The sequence below is a fragment of the Camelus dromedarius genome, unplaced genomic scaffold (assembly GCF_036321535.1).
Source record: "Camelus dromedarius isolate mCamDro1 unplaced genomic scaffold, mCamDro1.pat HAP1_SCAFFOLD_29, whole genome shotgun sequence".
Classification (NCBI taxonomy): Eukaryota; Metazoa; Chordata; class Mammalia; order Artiodactyla; family Camelidae; genus Camelus; species Camelus dromedarius.
Window position 1 is genome coordinate 307,347 of NW_026989784.1, and position 8,317 is coordinate 315,663.

At 54.6% G+C, this 8,317-nt stretch overlaps 1 pseudogene across 1 annotated transcript; it reads right to left on the reverse strand.

Moving 5' to 3' along the window:
• Nucleotides 1-319: 319 nt before the first annotated feature.
• LOC135320648 (Ig gamma chain C region-like) lies at nucleotides 320-2,402 on the reverse strand (annotated as a pseudogene). Its single transcript, XR_010379903.1, has 5 exons — nucleotides 2,170-2,402; nucleotides 1,435-1,880; nucleotides 1,192-1,221; nucleotides 733-1,062; nucleotides 320-649 (listed from the first exon to the last, which is right to left on the reverse strand). The product of XR_010379903.1 is annotated as an Ig gamma chain C region-like (transcript).
• Nucleotides 2,403-8,317: the final 5,915 nt, after the last annotated feature.

Here is an 8,317-nt window from a genome sequence, read left to right on the forward strand (position 1 = left end):
GTAGGTGCTGACCGGACCCTGGAACCTGGGGAGCGGCTGCCTCTGGCAGAGCCCCCTCTCTGGCCTCGGGCTGCTGCCTGCCTCCGTTGGCACCAAGTTTGTCCTCAGAGCCTGGCCTGCCCCCGCCTCCCGCAGGCCCGGCGGGCACCGGAGCTCTGCACAGAAAGAACCATGACAGTGTTGCAGGGCCCCAGGGAGGTACTGGGTGTTTTATTTCATGCTGGCCCGGGAGGTATGTACACAGGGGTGGGGCTCAGGTGTCCACGCGGGACCCTGAGAGCCTCGGGGAGGGGGGTTCGCTTGGGTGCCGGGGTGAGGCTCATTTACCCGGAGACTGGGAGATGGATTTCTGGGTGGAGTGATCTGTGTAGAGCCTAGTGCATCGCCACACAGGTGAAGACTTCTCCCCGCTGCCACGTGTTCTTTCCCACTGAGAGCTTGCTGTAGAGGATGTAGGTCCCGGCGTTGTCCGGCTGGGGCAGCGTGGTGGCGTAGGCGCCCTCTGCCTCCGGCCGCCCGTTCCTCTGCCACTCAGCGTTGATGTCAGGTGGGTAGAAGCCTTTGATCAGGCAGGTTACGCTCACAGTGTCCTTGGCCAGGTCTTCCTGGTGTGGGGCCAGGGTGTACACCTGCGGCTCCCGGGCCTGCCCTGTGGGGACAGGTGTGTCTGCGAGCATGACGGTCACTCTGAGCAGCCCCAAAGGACCCTTCCGCGCCCATTGTCCATCCCACCTTTGGCCTTGGAGATGGTCCTCTCGATGGGGGCCGGGAGAGCTTTGTTGTTGACCTTGCACTTGAACTCCTTCCCCGTCAGCCAGTCCTGGTGCTGGATGGGCAGGACGCTGACCACGCGGTACGTGCTGTTGAACTGTTCCTCCTTTGGCTTTGTCTCAGCCGTGTGTACCTCTGTGTCATCCACGGACAAGCTGAACTCAATCTCAGGGTCTTCCTTACCCACGTCCACCACAAGGCACGTGACCTCAGGTGTTCGGGTGCTGGAGAGGACGTCCTTGGGTTTTGGGGGGAAGATGAAGACCGTGGGCCCTCCAAGGAGCTCAGGGGCTGGAGGGGGAAACAAGATGTGGGTCAGCACTTGCTCGGGCCTCCTGTAGGGCACACGTTTCCCTCATCAGGCGGGGCCTGGTGTCTGGTCACTTCCTTGCGATGGAGGGTGTAGCCTGGCTCCCTTACCTGGGCATTTGGGACACTGGGAGCTGGGGTCTTCGCTGTGGAGCACTGCAGAGAGAGCAGATGTGGGGTTCCTGTGGGCGGGAGATGGCCCTGGGTGGAGTTTAGGTCAGGGACAGGTTGTGGAAGGTGCAGATCGGCACCAGTTCTGTGGGTTAGAGTTGTCCAGCCTGTGACCACCTTGAACCTGGTGGAAATACCCAGAGGACCCCTCACATAGCCTGGGAGGCCTTCAGGTGAGGAGACCGCATCTCCTCTGATTCCCTGGGCAGAGGTCGCCATCCTGGCATGTGGCTTGAGCTGGGAGGAGGGCTGACCTCGGTCCTGTCTGGGAGTGGACGCCCTCCCTGAGGCCTGTCCTCTTGCCCACACGCTTGTCCGCCTTGGTGCTGCTGGCCGGGTGGGCTACGTTGCAGATGAATGTCTTGCCGGCCGAGCTGCTGGCGGGCATGGTCGCCAAGCTGCTGAGGGAGTAGAGACCCGAGGACATGAGAATGGACGGGAAGGTGTGGATGCTGCTGGACAGGGCGCCCGAGTTCCAGGTCACCATCACCGGCTCAGGGATGTAACCCCAGACCAGGCAGCCGAAGGCCACCGTGGAGCCAGGCGTGTCCCAGCATCCAGCAGTCGGAGGATAGACCGATGGGGCCTTGCTGGAGGCTGCAAGAAAGTAGGCCGTGTGACCACTGGGGCTTCACCCATGGGAGGGTCCGCGCAGGGTGTCACGTGCTCAGGTCTGGGCACCCCTGAGCCCAGCACACACGTGCTTCCAGAATGTCTGCAAACCAGCTGGCCGGCAGGGCCCTCACCACCTGGGGCCTCGTGCCTCTGCAGCTGTGGGTCAGAGCTGGGTGATCACCTGGGTGACAGCCCCCCAGGTCCCTAACCTCCTGCAAGTGCCTGGCCTGACTGAGCCCTGTGTCTGAGTCCTGACCAGTGCTGCCTGCTCCCGGCCAGCATCCGCTGGTCCCCTGAGCTCACCGTCCTGCTGCCCCAGCCCGGCCCTGCCCTGGGTGAGCGGGCCTGTCCTTGGCGTGGTGGGCCTCCACCACCCAGAAGCCTGCTCGTGGCCCCTTGCCTGGCCTGCTGTTTGCCCTCCGGGCCCGTGTCTTCTGGGTCTGCTCTGCAGCCAGAGCACCTGGGCCCTGGGCTCTGGGCCCTGGCCCCCCCGGGCTCTGTCCCTGCAGGCCTCCTCCTTGGCCCCCCCCTTTCATCCCTGTGGCCTCAGCCCGGCTGCGAGTCTGTGCCTTGGGGAGCTCCGGTCCCTCTTCTGGACCTCCAGCTGCAGCCCCTTGGCTCACTTCCCCCTCCCACCAGGGCCTCTGACCCCACCCCAGCTCGTGGCTCTCAGGTCCCTGCTTTCCTTCTGCCCTTGTCCTTCCTCAGTCCAGCTCATCCCTCAGCAGAGTTTGGAGCCCCACACTGCCCCCACCTTCCTCACCTGTTCGGTGCCAGCAGCCCGGGCACATCCCTGGCCGGGCCAGTCTCCTCTCACCGTGACCCATCTGCTCTGCTCCGTCTGGCAGCCCAGCTCAGGCCCTGAACGAGCCCCACGCTTTCCTTCCCTCTGGGGGGTCCAGGGTCTGTTTCACCCCACCAGGCTATGGCACATCCACCCCTCCTTTCCCAGCCCGCCACAGGCCCTTGAGCCCAAGGACTGGGGCCCATCGGGTCCCCTCAGGGGTGACCCCTCTCCTTCATTCCCACAGAAGTCCCTCTCTCCACCCCAGGACGCCATCCGGCCAGCCCCTCAGGGGCTCAAGGGTCCTGCTGTCCCAGGAGCCCTCAGCTGGGCCTGCTCAGCTACTCAGACCTTAGTTCAAACTCTCTGCCATGTCCCTGGGCTCCTACGGCAGCCCCCTGCTCACCTCCACAAGGTCTACGTGCTTTCTCTGAGCCCCTGCGGCAGCCCCCTGCCCTCCTGGTGCAGCCCCCTGCTCACCTACACCGTCTCTGACCCTTGTCCCTGGAGCTACAGGCCTTGAACAGCCCCAGCCCCTCTGGCCGGCCCCAGAGCCCTCAGCCTAGTTCAGATCCAGTCCGGGAATTTCTTTCCCAGGACTGGCTTTGCTCTTTGGATTTCCTGGGTCAGCTGCTTGCCCTCCCAGCCCCTTGTCCACCAGCATAAACTCTGCCTGCTTCCTGAAATCCTGTGTTAGCCCTGTGCCCCGCAGCCGCCACCCACCTGCACAAGCCCTACCTGCTTCCTGGAGATGCTGGAGCGGCCGCCCTGCCCTCCCGGCCCCTGCTAACCCACACATGCTCTACTTGCTTTCTCCATGTTCCTGAGAAGCCCCCTGCCTTCCTGGTCTTCAGTCGCCTGCTCACCTGTGGCCTCCCTGAGCTTTGTCCCTGGGGTGCTGGCCCTTAGCGGCCCCTGCCTTCTGACCTGCCGCAGGTCACCCCCCTCGTTCCGCTCTGCTCCTGGGCCCTTCTCCCTGGAGCTGCTAGGTGCCCCTCCCTTTCTGGGCAGCTGTCCCCTGGCAGAGTCTCTGTCCCACCCTGGTCCCCTCCCAGCAGAGCTCCTGACCCTTGGGTACCTTAAGCCTCTTCTTTGCTCCCTGAGCCCCCAGAAGTCTCCCCTGTTCCTTAGTTCCCTCCAGGTGCTGGTCTGCGTCTCTGCGCCCACCTGCTCCCAGCTCCTAGTCCTGACCTGCGCCCTGGCTCCCATCGCCCCTCCTGTAGCCAGTGGAGCTGGTGTGCAGCCCCTGTACTGCCAGCTCCGAGCTCTCGGGAACCCAGGCCAGCCCTGTGTCTCTGGCACAACTAGCCCAGTGCAGCCCAGGGCAGGCTTCTGCCCACTGATCGGGACACGCTCCCTGAAGGCCTGGCAGCCCAGCTCAGCTCAGTTGGCCTCTGATGCACCAGCTCTGTTGGAGAGGGCTAGCCCCTGCCAGGGCTCCCTCATCCTTGTGCTGGGTGGGCAGCACGACCCCTGGGCAGCTTGCCTTCCCCCGTGCTGGCTCAGGTGCTCCTGGACCCTCTGTGGGGTCCCGTCCCTGAGGTGGGGTCTCCCCTTCATTGCCCCCCTGCACTATGTCTGTCCCTGTCCTCCTGGACACTCTGTGAGGTCCCGTCCCTGAGGTGATGTCTCCCCTTCATTGACCCCCGCACTCTGTCTTCCCTGACTCTCCTGTACCCTCTTTGTGGTCCCTGAGGTGGAATCTCCCCTTCATTGCCCCCATTAATTCTGTCTGTCCCTGTCCTCCTCAACCTTCTGTGGGGTCCCGGCCCTGAGGTGGGGTCTCCCTTTCACTGCCCCCTTGCACTCTCTCTGTCCCTGTTCCTCCTGGAGCCTCTGTGGTGTCCCGTCTCTGAGTTGGGGTCTCCCCTTCATTTCCCCCCTTCACTCTGTCTGTCCCTGTCCTACTGGACACTCTGTGGGGTCCTGTCCCTAAGGTGGGGGTCTCCCTTTCATTTCCGCCCTGCACTGTATGTCCCTGTCTGTCCTGGACATTCTGTGGGGTCCCTGAGGCCTGGAACCTGGGTCAGAACACACCAGACCCCACCTCAGGAATGGGACCTGACAAAGGTTCCAGGAGGGACAGGGGGGCAATGAAGGGGAGACCCCACCTCAGGGACAGGACTCCACAGAGTGTACAGGAGGTGCAGGGACTTAGTGCAGGGGGTAATCAAAGGGAGACACCCACCTCAGGGATGGGACTCCAAGAGGGTCCAGGAGGGACAGGGACAGACAGAGTGCAGGGGGGTAATGAAGGGGAGACCCCAACTCAGGGACAGGACCCCAGAGATGTTTGTACATCTTTAAGCAGAGGAAAGATAATGGCCACGTAGGATTTCAGGCAAGACTACTGATTTGCAGTCTCTTCAGGAAATTGTAGTGTTTCCGAGGACAATATTCCTAGTCAAAATAGATTAAGCCTGAAGCCAAAGTGATGACCACAGTCAAAGTTAATGATACTGTATGTTTAGTTGGAAACAACTGGAGGAAAAATAAGTTATCATAGCAGACAGTTGACCCTATAATCCCTCTTTATTCTCTGGACTTATCAGCAGTGGGATGGAAAAAAATAAAGTTTTCTGAGTCCATTGTATCTGTAGATAGGGCAGAAAAGCACTTCACTATGGTGAAGTGGAGTTTAGGGTAGGAGGAGATGTGTTTTAGTGGAATACTTGCTCTTACCCACCCAGTTTCAGATTTTTAAAGACTGCAAGGCAATCCTACACCATTGTCCTAGATACAGAAAGAGGATGGTGTCTGCTCACTGGTAGCCACAGACATAGCAGCTTGACAGAGGAGCCAGGAGAGAAAGGCTTCTCTAATAAGTATGAGGAACTGTTAAGATTATTAGACCACCAGCAATTCCACTTCTGGGTATATACCCACAAGAACTGTAAGAAGAAACTTAAAGAGGTATTTGAACACCCATGTTCATAGCATTTATTCTCCACAATGTCCCCATGAGTGTGAGCACTACGGGTATACTCTTTTGAGATTTAGCCAAATTAACCACTGGGTTTAGCCATGGAACCTGTGAGTGCCAAAAGAGCTAGAAGTTGAACTCAGGATGTCTGATGAGCCCACTGGTTCTCAAACACTGGTGTACATGAGAATCACCTGGAGGGCTCATTAAGCCGTAGATTGCTGGGTTCCACCTTCAGAGTTTCACTGGCTCTGGGGTGGGGCCCAAAGATTTGCATTTCTAACAAGTTCACAGATAATACTCATGTTGATGATCGGGTACCCACTTTGAGAATCAGTGTAGTAGCCTCCCTGTCTTCTTATGCACTACAAGATAACAGTAGAAGGAATTGCTCTTTCCAAAAGGAATCCAGGGGAATGACACAGGGTAAGTGATGTGTTGGAAGAAGCAGGTTGGGGAGGGGGATAAGGAGCAGAGTTCACTACCCTTTTTCAGCTGTATTGCCCTCTCTGTTATAATACAGGGGCAGCTGCTAATGTCCATGAGTAAGGTGTGAGTTTTGAGGTGTGTTTCCCTGGAAGGAAGGGACAAAGACTGAGAGTCATGTGTTCTCATGAGTCTCCTCCCTCCAGTCTATCTAAATATTCTATATCCTTCAAGCTTAAGATGAAATCCCATCTAAGGTTGATCTCTTGGTTTTCACAACCCAGATTGTTCTTAGACTCAGTGTTACACAGGTTAGAAATGACTAATCTCTAATTGATTTATGTGTTTTTTATTTCTTCTCTGGTTAGTTTAAAAGTTTTTTGAGGTCAACGATAGTGGCTTATGGTTTTAGCCACGAGGACTTCCAGTGTAGCTAAAACAGTCTTGGACTAGCTGTATAATCGATGATTATTGAAAAAATTGGTTCAATTAGTTAGAGATTACCATTACATCAAAACTAATAAAAATTAGAATAAGTATATATGAATATAATGAAGATATTGCAGAATGCTAAATGTTGGTTAGATGCTGGCCATCCTGCTGTTAGTCCCAGTGATGACTTTGGAGGAAACAGAGGCACCCCTGTTCAAGACACCTAACTGGCATCCATCCAAATCTAAGAAGCATACATGGGAATGGTGAACCCTGGAGTTGTGCAGTATACACCTTTGCACAGTTCTAAGACATGGCCCTACGTATGGGGTGGATCATATAGGTTCACTGCTCCATTCCAAGGCAGGTGGTGGTCTTAATAAATGTTAGTCCTAACAGCTCTCCCATATGTGGTACATATATGTATACCTGGATACACAACTCTATAATTTTCTAATCCTTGGTCTTTATCCTCCATTGCATTTATTAATCAGTGCTCCAAGGGTAAAGACCATGTCTTATCTTTGTACCCCTCGTGTCTAGGGAAGTCTACTGCATGTCATAGGCCCTGACAATAACTGTTTGTTGAATAAAGTAATAAGTGAACAAACATAAATGGTCATTGTCAGGTGATTTGAAGTTCTAGATATGATTATATAGTAAAATGCTTTGAAATTGCTTGAAGATATAGCAAGGCGATAGGCAAGTTCGAGGGATAAAAGATTAATGGTGCCATCTGAGTTTTGGTAGTCTTCCTTTGCAGAGTCCTACAGTTTTCTTAGCATTCTCATCAGTGATCCAGACAGCAGACGAATGGTGTTTCCTCCTCTTCCACTTGAGAAAATTGCCCTTATCCCAGTTACATAAATTTCACAATTTTGAGTTTTTTCCTTGATGATTTTCCCAGATTGGGACACCTGTTCTTCAAACAATTGTGATGTTCATGTTGAAGGTCTTTATGGGATTATTCCATCTGAGAAATTACTATGAAAATGTAATAACAAAGCTCCTAAGTGCCTTATTCTCTTGACCATACTCCTTCATTTGACTTCCTAAAAATTCCTACTTTCCCTTGGCCTTTGTGGTAGCCATCAGTGCTGGCACCAGGTTTTGTCAGTATCTATCCCCCCATACCAGCATATGGCCCTGGAAGTTAGGCGGGCCATGTGGCTTGCTCTGGCCAATGAAATGTGAGTAGGAGGGACATGAGTCACTTCTAGGTGGAAGCTTTAAGAGCCAGTGTGTGTTTCCCTACTGTATCCTCCCCATTGTGCCGATGATGGGTCAGACTGAAGCCTCGATCTGCTCAAGATCTCCAAGTAATTTCTGTGAGTAATATATCCACATTTATTATTAATGAGAAGTCAAAATGATCAGAGGAAATGTTTCTTCGAAGTGCCTTGGCAAAATAACTGGCTTAGAGTGTATGTTTCAACTTCCCCCCTATTCTCTGAAGACGTTACTTCATAGTGCATTATGATCTGTGGGAGCAAGGGCGGCTTCAAAGGCCTGTGCAGGGTCAGCAGTCCTTCCCTAGAGTAAACATAAGTCTACTATGTCTTTGATTCGTGCCCTTCACAGCCATCAGTCCCTGTCATTGTTAGAGACCCTAGACTCACAGTCAGAATTACAAGCTTTGCTCAGATGAAAGGCTCTTATTCCTCAATCCAAACAGTTATCTGAGAGTTGTCTCTGTTCCCTAGTCCTTCTTAGCTAGGTTATCCTTTGTCTCTCTTTTATTCTTGATTTTTCCGCATTAGCTCCCTGCACAGAGGCCCATTGTTATCTTTTATTTACCCATATCCAGAGCTGGGCTGTGGTGGATACCCCAAAAGTACGGTGACTGGCTAACCATTGGACTTTGTGGCTACTGATCTTGCCTTGTC